We start from the raw sequence: 13,903 nt of genomic DNA, 5'->3' as shown, positions 1-13,903 counted from the left end.
TTAATTTAGTTTTTGGCACTGTTATTGCATCTTTTCAGATACACAAAATCTTAGAAGGTAATTTCATTAACAGTAAAGATCTGAGAAAGGCAACTATTTTAAACAGACTAGTGACAATTCATCTTGGAAGCATGCATGTTTATTAATACACTATCATTTTTCCTGATTAATAACACACAAGAGCTAGCAGGCTCTGCTATTGAAATTATGTTATCCTCAGGGCCTCTGCATTTGCAAAGATTGCACAAACAGCTCTCAAAAGATTAATGACCTACTCCTTTATTTAAGGCAGATACTCATCTTCAGTGATCGTGTATAAACTATGAAGCTGAGCATGAAATTTAACAACTGTCTTAACTTACAATGCTGAGAAAAAGTATATTTTTCTCCAAACACTTCCTACACTGGACACTGTAGGTAATTCTGGACATAAAACTACTTTAAGTGCCAGTTTGTACAACAGCATTAGCATTTTCTCCATCCTGGCCTTGATTCTGTAATCTGACCTACACATGCAGGCATTCGAAGCTGCCTGTGGTCTCAGGAGTTAGTAGAGGCCAATAGGAGCTTTTTATCATAGGATAATTTTATAAAACGCAAATAGAAAGCAAGTGCTACCAAAATAAGTATGTAGAAATCTCTATACTCTATGATCACTTTATCAAATATATTACGTATATTTTCTATGGTTTAGGTCATGATAATTCTAAAACCTGCATACATTTACTGGTTAATTGAGACATTCTGAGCCCAGCTACCATATAAAAGCAAATTATTTTCTCTTAGTCATGTTTTAAACCGAGGCTATTCATTCAATTTCACTCTTAGTCATGAAAAAGCTTCTTTAAACCACAAAGGTACAACCTGTGTGACCAAAGCTGCTACTTTTTATGCATTCATGATATTCAGGAGTGTCTTTCTGAATGAGGATGTTATAGTTCAACTAGACCTATGGTTTTTTTAAGCAGAAACTCTACCATCAAGTTCTATAGCTTGAGTAATACCATCAGACCAGACCATAAAAACCTCATAAATGTCCCACCAGACTCAGAAATCTAATGAGTCATATCCTAGGCATCTCTTCATGAAAACACTAAATCCTCACTGCAGTCAACAACAGATGCAAAGTCTCTGAAGAATTTACCCATTAGTACATAAAACCTACATTCTGGAATGAAAAAAAAAAAGACAAAAAACCCCAATAACTTTTAAGCCATACTCCCTTGAACACTAAAGCAAATTTTATTATTCTTAGTATATTTGCCCATTCTTTGGGCGGTTTCATTTCAAAGTTTTTTTGGGGTACTGAAAATAATTTTTTAGAAAATTTGTTTCGTGATTGATCGTTATTCATGAATCAGTGTAAGCCCTATGACTGGCAAGCGTGGGATTCATAAGACAACATATATTTAGAGCAGTTCTACAATATACTTAGATCCACAGCTATAAAAATGAAGTGTAACTAGTTGGCAATCAAATACTTCTTTTATGTTCAGGAAAAAAAGAATCTGAAATTAAATTACTTTAATCTAGGATTGAATCTGGAAACAAACTTAATAAGCAAGGTAGGCATTACCAAACTGAAACACTTTTAAACCCCAAAGGGTGGAAACACACAGAAGAGAAAGGCACACCGTATTTCTGAGTACACTGGATTCTTTGACAAGCATGGACAGAAACCATGGCATGAATGGAAGTTTCCTTTCAATACATATTCTTCTGCATGAAATTAAGACCAGGGATGCCACAGTATCACATATGATCGACTAGCATTCTCAGACTAGGAAGCTGTAGACTGACAAGTACTCACAAACTTTCACTATTCTTACTAAGGTGTAATAGTTATTGAATTACATGGTGCTTATTTTAGATTACACATTCGGTTTGTCATGGACATGTTTCCTTCTATTCCTACCCTCCAAATTTCTGGCAACATCTCCTATCTTGTTTTCACCAATAAATAATACAGGTAATGTATTGGTCAGTAATAAAAATATTAACTAATGCCAGATTCAGAACATTTTTGGATTTCTGCAGAACCCCAATTTTTTTTTCAAAGCTAGTAAAGACATACACAATCATACCCAGGAAAAAAAACCAGACAAACAAAGAAAACCCACACAAAACAAAACACCAAAACACAACCACCACATACCAACACACACAAAACCAGCACGTGAGCCCTCAGTTAACAACAACAAAAAAGCGGCTTGCTTTTTAGGCTACCATCTGAAGCAATATGAACTACTATCTTCCAACTTATGAATTCTCTCCAAAAATACGGCATTTATGAACAGCAATGTTTCCTTGAATGCTCTAAAATCAACAAGTATTTTCTCACATATTCAATTCCTATTGTTGCAGCAAAAAAGCAGTGGAAGGAATGCCTAGCAGAGACGTGACAGCACAAAATGTTATTTGCCATAGCTTAGGAAGGACTACACAACTGCAGGTTCGGTTTTAAATAGACATACGTCAGGGCTAAGAAACCGTTCATTTTTACCAGTTACAGAAGAACAGAGAAAACACAAGGGTTTAGGGCCGATATGCGGCTCCACTTTTTCAGGTATGGAATCAATGTTTTGAATTGGGGTTTTACAGCTTGACTGTTAATGAAGTTACCACTTTATCTGGCAGTTTAATCATCAGGACAAGAATAAACTTTTAAAAACTAGTTTATACGACCTAGAAGCCTAACTCCCATTATAGGAAGTTATGTGATCTCTTAAGGACCTGTAGGCAGCTTTTCTAGAGAATCAAGGAGCTTTGGAAATTTTTAAAACAAATCTCTCTGCATAGGCTACCGATACTATAAAATAATTCACTTTAGTGTCTCTGTCTCTCAAAAAAAAGTAGAATCATCTCAACTATTAACACAGAAGACATAAACCTTCTGTTGCAAAACACTAATCAAGCATGTACCAAGCCACTGAACCTCAGAAATAGTCTGATTTCTGCTACATTTGGTCAACTTTATGGAATCCTGTGACACCTACATACATAGGAAGATGTATTCCAGAAGAACATATTACTTTGTTCATGAACTGCTACTAATGTATTTAAAGGAAATGTGCTTATTCTTAACTTTAATATGTCTCCTGTAACACTATGAAATCCTGCTACTATCTTTTTTTGTAAATATAACAATTCCTCGTCTTATTTAACATGCATTATATGCAGTGACCCATTTTAAAAGTGCAAGGCTTGAAGAAGAGCTGTTAGATCTACAAATATATGTATAACACCACTACATTCCAGCCAAACAAACAGCAAGAGCATGCAGAAACAACACAGAAGGAACACTGCATGTTATTAGCAGCTCTCTCCATCCACGTATTTTATTAAACGGGTGATAAATTTTGTCTTATCTGGCTGCTCAGGAATTTATAAATTAATAAACAAACACACTTTTTCTGGCAAACTACCGCAGGATTAGCTACTTCCCTACTTCAAAATAATTGTACAAGGTTTAGAGATTTCTACAGGGTTTTTTAATAAATATTTTTGCTATTCTTCAATAACTCATTCTTCTAGAACACATGCCTGTAAATCTTCAGCTACATTTTCAACAACCTTTTCCTTTTCTTTTAAAAGTCCTGGCAGCCCCCTATAACTACATACGTATAGATAGCTTTATATATACACCTACTGCATTTGATTTGCTTTGTAACTTAAGCTCGAAAATCAAATCAAGGTCACATTTTGCATAAACATCTGTACAGAAAGTTCTGTTTTGGCATTTTTACCTTCATAACACTAGCAAACTCCATTCTTACTATTGCATTTAAAGAAAAAAATGAAACTGATTGTGTGTAATACTCATTATCTCAAATTATACTATTATAATTAACACTAAATTTCTCATGGTATGGTGACAAAAACAAATAAGATAACCACAAGCTACCAAAATTAGTGTTTCACTTATTAGATATTTTTTCATCTAGATCTCAGGATTTTACTGTACAGCATTGAATCAGTTATAATATGACCTCCTGTTAAGACCATTAAATATACTGTACAATACTGGGAGAGTACAGGTTTCCTGGAATTTTTTTTTAAATCTCTCTAAACATAATGCATTTTCTGTAGCCATATCCAAGACAGACATGACTTGTGCATAAAACATCGCCAAGAAACCACACCTGTATAGCTAACTATTTTGTACATTTACATTTTGCCCCGCTTCAAAAGTGAATATACTGACATGGCATCATTTCAAGCAGCATTTTTCCACATATATCAGTCTTGAGAAGTGTTGTAAAACATCTGGGATTTAATCAGAAGTTCTCCAACAGCAAAAGATTTTGTTTTCCAGGTGTGAACACAATAGTGGTAGTAGAAGTGAGGTAAACCCACTTGTTGGCCATTCACTGTTTCAGCATTTCAGCTTAAAAGGTATTTCACTGCCACAACTATTTCCTCTGAGGTCATGTTCTGCCAAAGAGACTCGGAACTCCACAACTCAAAGGCTATTTTCTGGCATTATTTTACTAGGAAAGAAGGTTCATTTCAGTGGTTTAGGTGAGGTGGATTGTTTGGTTTTGTATTTTTAAAGCTCCAGACCTTTTTTTCTCCAGTTTCCAAGGCCTGTGGCAGCATGATTCTCAAGGAATTTGTTACATACGGAATCATTTTCTCCTCCATTGATAAGTCTCAGATTTGTAGAAGAAAAATGGTTCACTGAAAACATATGTATATGTATGATATTAAAACTTCTATAAGATAATAATTGGGGTAAAACCAGTCATAGGCTTATTTCTAACCACAGTGACACACAGCATGCAGAGTAAAATTATGTGCTCTTCCAACCTTTTCCTCACAAAAATAAAGCTCCTTTTTATGCAGGTAAATTTTATTCATAAAGAAGAGTATTTCATATTTCTCTTTGATAGATGTAAATATACATTTAATGACAAACAATTGGCTTCGGAGAGATCTTCTCTCATGAGTACATATCCCTCTATTTATACTGGATAGGAGAAGATTTTATATTAAATATAAGAGTCATGTGCAACGAAAGCTAACAACTGAAAGGAACAACAGGAAAGGAACAACTTGAAGGAACTATTTCTCCTGTTTTCATCTAAAGCATATTTTAGGAGACGAAACTGAAGGAAAGAAAATCATAATGGCTCTATTTCTCAAATTCTATATGAAAGAAAGTCAAGAGATTTCAGCTAGATGCAACAATCGTATCAACTCCAGATACTCACAACTGAGCTGCTCAGGCATGAATATTCATCTCCGGTGGTAGCAAAAGGCAATGATTTATATTTCCATGTTAATTGAGGTCTACACTTCACTAGTGCAACATTTCGTGCTCATAAGAGCCTATCTCAAGCACCTGATCTGCATTAGCACTGAGGCGGAGCAGCCAAGCTAGCGATACCTCCACTGGATGCACATTCATCAGGTCTTCCAGTATGACTACACATTGCTTATCTGCTGAAATGAGCATATCATCTTTTTGTGGCCAGAGTGCTACCAGCCCTGCAGATAAGCAATACATCATATCAGTAAGGCACATGTGCCAGTAAATCAGCTTGTTTCAAAGAAGATTCTCCCATGTGTAATAAGTAATGAATAGTTTGTAGCATATGTTTATTATCACAAACAAAGCCAATTCAAACAGACTTGGACCCCACTGCAATATTGTTTTTAATTCTCCCAGTCGCAGTTCCAAGATTCTGTTTCCAACCTGCTAGCCTCTGTTTTACCCATCCTCCTTTGCCTCCCTTTGAAGGATAAAGGAACTGAGAAAAGTATTTGGGATGGATTAAGCAATAGAAAATGGGTACGTCCTGTTACAAAGATGATGTAGCCCAGAGAGAGACAACATAATTATTATTGTTGCAAAAAACACAGCTCTAGACTTCGTGGTGCTACTCTTTCTTCTGCACATGCTTTTATCTATCAATGTCAGAAGAAATTTTGAAGAATTCAGAATGATAAAAATGTAAACTGTGTTGCCCAGGAGACATTACAGACATCTACATGGGGCTTCATCAAAAGAGCCTTCTTTATTGAAGGATGAGGAAAAAACTGTGTAAATTTCACAGAATATGTTTTTTTCACAGCCTTTAGTTTCCTCCTATTCTTGCCAAAATAGGCATCCTTTTATTAATCCTGATTAAATTCTGCTTTGAGCATTTACAGTCTGCCTATACACTAATGAATATCTATCTTTGTATTTCCTGCCCAAAACTCTTACACAGTCCTTATCTATTAAGCACCCTCAGTTTGAAATGTTAGAGCAGAGAGATACAAGTATGGTTACAGACAGAGAAGAATACGAGAGAAAAATCAGTAAAGCACTTATGGGTGCCTCCCAGAAGAAGAAGATCATTTATATGAGTGCAAACAGCTTTTCCTAGCTTATTTGAAACTCTGCCTCCAACTATTTAACAATGGACAGAACAGAGAACTCTACTATAATATAAACATGCAAGAAAATGTCAATTATAAACAGATGGATGCAAGTTCTGTATATCTGAGGTCCTAAAATATTGCATTCAGATACGAGAGCCTGAAGGAACAAACTGTCTATTGCTAAGAAACACTTAGCTTCTGCAGGACCTATCATTCTGAGTGTTCCTCATCCACTAAAAGTCATCTCCAACTACGTGGCTCAAAAATTCACTTCTTCACACTGGTCCTTCGACACTGTATAAAGCCCCATATTAGAAGATCTGGTTTTCCCCCTGCCCCCTGGGATATCAAAACTCTGCATGATAAGAAGCTGTAAGAATAACTCATAGGATCTTAAATCCTTGTGACAAACAGTCACTCAGACCTGGAGCTTCACCCTAAATGACTTGGCATTGACATGCCCCCCTGTGGTTTTTTTTTTTTCAGTTTTTGCTGTTATGTTTGTTGAAAAATTAAACATGAAACATTCACTGAGAGAAACCAAAATTGATATAAAGCATCTCAGCTGTTGTGATTTTTGTTTTAAATTCCAAATTTTCAGGTTAACTTCACAGTTTCTGAATTTAATTCTCAGCTTCTAATGCTCAGGCATCCCAGGACTCACAGTTAATGAAAATGTTACTGCTTTTGAATGGCAGTCTCTTAACAGCAAACAGCCTCAACTTGTCAAACTGCAGACACTGTAGCAACCTGACTTTATTTAAGGTTATCCTCATGGCCTTCTACTACATTATGTCACTTCTGTTAATTTGTGCTGAAGGAAAGTTTCTCCCCAGCTCTTACTGTACTGGTAGAACTGATGAACACATGATACTCCCTGAATCTTTTCCACATGTGAACTTTATCCACAGGTTGTATATTCTGACATTATTTCTGTTGGAATTACATAAAACTGCCTTCCCTTTATAGTCTACCTTTAATTCATCCGTACTCTTCCTGAGACAAAGATGTAAAGAGTTATTTAGAGAGATAAGGGAGGTGATTTCATTGCTTCACGCTTAATTATAGCTTGCTAAATCAATGCATTCTTTACACTAAAGTGATCTTTCTCCATTACCATAATGTTATTTAATACACCTGTATGTCCTCCTTTTCTCTGCAATTGACAAGGTAACAGCTCCTAAACTTAAAATAGAAGCTACTGGGATATTAAATATTCTCAGGTGAGAGACAGGCAAGTTTCTGATACTGGATGGTAGATCTGAGACTAAGTGTTCCTGACATATCCATCTGCAACACTTTGGTCGGGGTTCTGTCCTCAGATAAGTATGTTTTTCTGATTAGAGCAAGTGTGCTCTCACATCTGTATCTAAGTGTAGAGTTCGACAGCTTGTTTACTTCTGCCGTTTGCTGCTTAGTACAGACTGATTCTAACAAACTTGAGTTTTCCACCATCAAGAATCTATCCTCTCCACTGATCTCAGTGCTAACAGGGAAAACTATTTAACATAGGACAAAAGCTCCTTTGCAGTATCTTGGAAACTTTGAAGGCAATATAAGTGTTTGCACAGAAATCTCATGAGTATATACCTAAACAGATGTATTTGGAATCACTCCCTCCATGTTCTTGCTTAGCAATTTCCAATAGGGTACAAGTCACCAGTAATAGAGAAATGACTCATTCCAACCAAGAAACAGAGCAATCCAAGTCAGGGACTGTTTCTCACACTTTGCTTCTTGTTGCAATAGATTTCAAAAGAGACAGAAAAACATAATCAAGTAAAGATATTACCTGCTATGTGATTTCACTTTGCATTCTTGTATTCATGATTTACATAGTTCAATACAGACAAAACCCTTTACAATCTCAGGCTCACAAATTAAAGTTCTGTCATAACTATGCTTTCAGTGTCTACATAGACACCGACTATGGGACATAGTTGTAGCCTCTGTTTGCTGGAAGAGTGCTTTTGAAGAAAATGATACTTACTGCACTATTTAGAAAGTAATTATAGTAGAAGAGAGTAAAGTGACTTTACAACAAAGATCAAAGACCTCTAATCCAATGCCCTTGTTCTTGAGCCTAGAGGTAGCCTGTGGAATGACTGAATTGTCAGTCACTCATACATTGAATGGTTCCACAGTACCAATATAATAACCTTAGCCTGGTCTGCTGTGTAGCATCAAACAAAGGAACTTGTCCAAGAAATTTTTCGATCAGGAATATAACATCAGCAGAATCTTTCCTGCTAAGGTGCTGAAACATAAAAGATAGAAAAACAGAGAAAATTTTTTCATTCACATTTCCTAATAGGCAATGATTATTTTACCGGTTTCTATGGTACTGTCACCATGGCAGCTAGCCATTTTAATCACAGGCATTACAACACATTTCACATAACATCATAGCAATAGCTTAGAAACACGTTACACCTCCTGGTCATATGCAGCAGTAACAACAGGTCACTAACGGCAACAGCAGACATCAGGATTAGAGACCTGATATTTCAAGCATCTAATTAAAGAGCAATTTCTCAGTGTTCCTTACCCTAATTCTGAAAACAATAGTGGAAACCTAACCATTGTGACAAAAATGAGAATCAAAATTCTTGCACATCTTGCTCAGTTTCTACATGGGTTTTGACCCTTCTTTGATTAACTAGTCAATACATATGATTACTCAGCAGATGCTAAGAGAATGTGCAAGTGAAAAACTAAAATCACTGTAGAGCATTGACTATCTGCAAAACACTGACAGATAAAACTACCTACTTTACCCTGGTATTAAAAAAAATTTTAAAAATTTTTTAAAAGACAAAACCATACACACACAAAAAAAACCCCACACCACGACCACATAATTTGTTCTCTGTACAGGTTAAATGGTATTGAAGCATTGCATAGAAGATTGAAATCATGATCAGAGAGCATAACTCAGTATTTCAACTGATTAAATTTTCAACATACAATGTGAAACACACTGATTTGACTAAATGTATCATGAAGTATTTGCAGATATGCTCATTCTGGAAAAAAATGGAAGTATTCAAAACACTTTCAGCAATAGCGATCCTCCATTTCTTCTATAAATTACATGATAAATTACATTTTCAAACTATCTTAGAGCAAATTCACAATCTTTTCCTGGGATTTCTTTGTTTGCTGTTTTTTGTTTGTTTGTTTTTCAAATTCAAGCGTATTTCAAAAGTCTGAGAGACTCTAAAGTATTAAGTGAATTTATAAACCTTTTTAATAAAAGCTAATAAGCAAGTTTGACAATTTCTTCATTTCAAGCCTAAAGCTTTGCCAGGGGTCCATCCAAGAGATATTAAATAAGTGCAGATAATGTCAATAATATTCTGCAGTAAAGCACTACAGCAAAGCACTATAACTAAAAATCACTGGTGTAACCATTTCCTAAAATAGATGGCACTGACCTCAAATAGAACAAGAACGAAAATGTGAAGTAAACTGAGAATGAGACTTGAAACACATCACAATTAGCTTTGTCTCTTCAAACTACTTAAAATCAGAAATACTTATCACAGAAGCAGTTATGCTAGGAGAACAATATGAAACCAGAACTGTAAGGCAAGTCTTGCCTATCTCCAGTATTTCCGTGCTTGTTAGATTTACAGTTTTACTCTCTTGGGTCAGTAGTTGCAGAAAAACAGCTAAACAAAAAGACTAGAAAATATTTGATGGTGAAATAGTTGTATTGTTACATTTACATGCATACACTAATTAATCTGACTTTAAAATTAAACCAGTTAACTACTATCAAGGATTTGAGGACAATTTTGCTATCTTATCTGGGGACACTCAAATTCATCAGTTTTGTGTCTTGCTTCGTCTTAGGAAACCAACAATACAGAAAAATGCAGTGTAACATCTGTGCAACATTTGAACCAGTAAACTCTTGCATAAAACTACACTGCTGAATTTTGAGACCATCTAAGCAGCCAGGTTGATCTTCCAGTTTTTTCACTAGGGCAGCACTGATCAATTTGTTCAGAAGGTCCCCATACCATTCAGCTCTATGCTTTGGTCTAACTATCTATGAATGCATTTGCATGGCTATGCATATCAACTACAAACAAACCGGTAGACTACAAATCTTCAACAACAACAAAAGCCTTTTCTACTTCTTTCAGTCATCAATTTAAAAACAGTTGCACTTGATATTTTAAAGGCTTGCCATTTCCTTAATGAAAAGTTTATGTTTAATTTTTTGTTAACATGAGTCCCAAGATATTTTATTAAATTCAAGTCAAAAGGAAATTCAGATTTCATTATATTTTTTAGGAATGCAGAATATATTAAACGGAAAGAGACTTCTTTAAACACTGTGAGATGTGAGGTCTAGACTATCTGATGACAAATATTCTGCTAGTTCCCTTAGTCCTTTCACTCTTTTAACTCCAACTTTCTCTCCACCAACATAAAACTACCTGGGAATGCCTTGCCAGTGTTGCTCTCCTACTAAGAATATAGAAGTTATCTAAAGTATCTAAAGGCAATAATAAGCTAAATAACAGTATGTGACAACAAGATGATATACACATTTTTAAAGTATTTATGTGTCTATGTAGTAAATAAAAAAATTAATAAAATACCATTTTTTTCCTCAAATAACACAGATATGATAGCAAGGAACTCATATAAGACTCCAAATGACATGAAAACATCACAGTGATTAGATTAAAAAGGTATAGTTTTAAATTAAAACTAGATGTTCTACATTTACTACTTTGGCTACTTAAAACATAGATTCCCTAATATTTTAAATAAGTAACACAAAGGGCAACCACAGCGATGATTAGCATATGGGTTACATTGGTAAGATCTGAGTCAATGTTCATATGCCTGTGTGCATTCAGCTCTATAAAATTCCTGACCTGGAGTATCATTCACTGAAAATCTCTTCAGTCCCTGCCCTTTCTGATGAACCTGCCAACACGACTATACGGGAGATGTGGTGGGCAATGAAAGGTACAGAGGTAGACTTACTATGAAGGGACTAAGCATCTTCCCACCTGCTCAGTCCACACTTAATTTAAGTCTATAGCATCCAGCCATGAAACTTTTATTTTAATTTGTATTGGTAAACCAGCACCAAAATCTTCTAGATCCCATTTGCAAAAAACTTACCTTTTCCAAAACCAGATACATTATGATTAAGCAAATGATCAGTTATTTTTGCACTATACATATAGCAAATTATTAGTCTATTAGACTGGATCCCCACCCAGCCTCATATTCTTAAAAGCTATTATATTATATATGAACTAAGCTGTCATGAAGATGACTGGGCTTCTTGTAAACAATAAACATAAAAACATAATATCACAAAAGAGCAAGATTCACAAAAATATCATTTCTATTCCCCATCATATCAACATTTCTCCTGTGTGGGCATCCATAGCCCACATTGGTTCTATACTCCACATCACAACCAATGTTACAGCTTTATCAAAAGCATACAGGCTTGTCATAGAAAGCATCCCAGAGGAAAGTAGGCATCAATATTCAGCTGTATTCCAGATTCAAAAGGGGAAACTCTAGCTTGCCCCTGAGTGAGCAGCACATGAACACCTGGGTGAAATCTGGCCTTCATCCACAGAAGGGAGACCATTTAGTCAATTCACACCAACAGCAGCAAACAGAGCCAAATCCAGGCTTCACAGCCATCACGCTCATATTTAAATAGCAGATTATAAATCACAAAACAACACTTTTCCTACCAACAGCACTTTCAACTCCAGCAGCTTAATATACTTTACTTTAAATCTGTGCCATAGCAACCTTTTTTAAAGTCAATGTCATCTGTAAAGACTGAGTTAAAATGTGGGCCGAATTTTCAGACCTTCGTTTCCTTTGGATATAGAGCTCAGAACACCGTTTGTGTGCCATCCTAGATGTTATTTGAGTCGTATTATGCTGCGTCCATCAACATATTTTAAACCAGTCCACTGCAAAATACTTGCCCTGATCATCGGTTTCAAGTATTTGTCTGAGATGTTGAAGGTCAAATGAAAAATGTGAAAGGTTTCCTTCTGTTTACATTAAATTTATATCTGTATGCTAGAAACTGTAGCACTATTCAGGCCTAGGGAGAGAAGCCTCAAGAGTTTGTAAAAATATGACAGCATTATAGTTGGTCAATTTAAAGGCAGATCTAAGAGATAACTTGCAGTGTGGAGCTATGTATGTCCACATAGCCATGGGTATCACTGTGTGCATGATACTGACCAGTGATGAGGAACTTACTGTGACAGAATGACAGATAAAGTAGTCAGCAATTTATTCTTTTATTTTCAGCACTGGCTCACAAGGGGCTCTGCATCTTTATGTCAGATAGACACTTAACAAGCCTCCAGAAAGAGCTTAGAACAGACATATTCCTACAACCTCCAGGGTAAGCGTAGGGGTAGTGAGCTTTTTAAATTTAGATTATGTAAGGTCGTGTGCCTTGCTGCATTATGTTTTATATGCACATTATATCTCATGGCACTATATGGCACCCTGTGAACTCCAAATGATTATTATTCACACAGATTCTGACAGATTTCCTCTTGTAGCTCTTTCAGAGAAAGAATTAATATCATACGCACTCTTATATTTATCAGAATGAGGTCAATCGCCCAAATGTCCTGACAGGGTCCAGGCACCACAGAAAGAGATACCACCTGCCCCAGTCGGCCTCTTGCCCGAGCAGCACTAGCCCACCCGGCCAGGGAGCAAGCTCATTTCATCAGATAAAGCCGCGAATGCAGGAGCGAAGCGAGGGTCAGAGTCTGCAATGCAGAAGCCTTTCCCGGAGCTCATCAATGAGCTGGGGGAGTCAGGGCGGGGGCAAAGCCAGCAGACCTGCCCGCATCCCCACCGCAAAAAAGCGAGGCGCGGAGCGGGCGGTGTTTCTAAACGCCCGGCTTTACCCTTACCGGCTACGGCCGAGGGCTTTGCCCTCCGGTTGTCCGCAGCTCCGCACAGCGGGAACTTCTGCTGCCGGGGCGGAGCGGGCAGCCCGCAGGCAAGGACATCGCTGCGGGCCGGGCCCACCTGTGCCACCTGCCGCTCAATGACACCGGCCCGGCCGCCGCGCTGACCTGCCCCTGCCATGCTCCCGGCCAGGGGAGAGGAGGAGGGAGAAGCAGCTCTTACCTGCTCCCGCTGCTCCTCCCGCAAGCCCTTACTAACCGAGCTCCATCTTCCTGTGGCCGGGGAGGGGGGGAAGGGGGGGAGTCAATCCAGCCGCTGCCGTCCCCCCCAGCTGCCGCTTTCCGTCACTGCTGTCCCCCCGCCCGCGCTGCCCGGCGGAGCGACCGCCTCTCGCCCGCCCTGCAGACGGCACCAGGAGACGGAAAGCGAGACCCACCTCCCGCCGCCGCCTCCTTCCCATGAAGTCAGCGGCCGCAGGGCCCTCCCCTCGGCTGCTCGCAGCGGCCCGGAGAGCCGCGCTCCGCCCCACGCCGCGCCCGCCCCGCGGCAGCGGGCCCTGCTGCGCCGAGCCCGCCGGCACCGCCGCGGAGCC

General features: G+C 37.9%; 1 protein-coding gene across 7 annotated transcripts in view; it reads right to left on the bottom strand.

The window, feature by feature from the left end:
• The window catches only part of OTUD7A (OTU deubiquitinase 7A), a 120,135-nt gene extending 106,450 nt beyond the window's left edge, over positions 1–13,685 (bottom strand). For all 7 annotated transcript variants that reach the window (XM_065641415.1, XM_065641422.1, XM_065641417.1 and 4 more), the window contains exon 1: positions 13,534–13,685. The gene's annotated coding sequence lies outside the window, so the exon portion shown is untranslated. The remainder of the gene's footprint in view (positions 1–13,533) is intronic.
• Positions 13,686–13,903: the final 218 nt, after the last annotated feature.

Source organism: Caloenas nicobarica, chromosome 10 (assembly GCF_036013445.1).
Source record: "Caloenas nicobarica isolate bCalNic1 chromosome 10, bCalNic1.hap1, whole genome shotgun sequence".
In the NCBI taxonomy this organism is placed as follows: Eukaryota; Metazoa; Chordata; class Aves; order Columbiformes; family Columbidae; genus Caloenas; species Caloenas nicobarica.
This window is presented reverse-complemented; position numbering and strand designations above follow the sequence as displayed.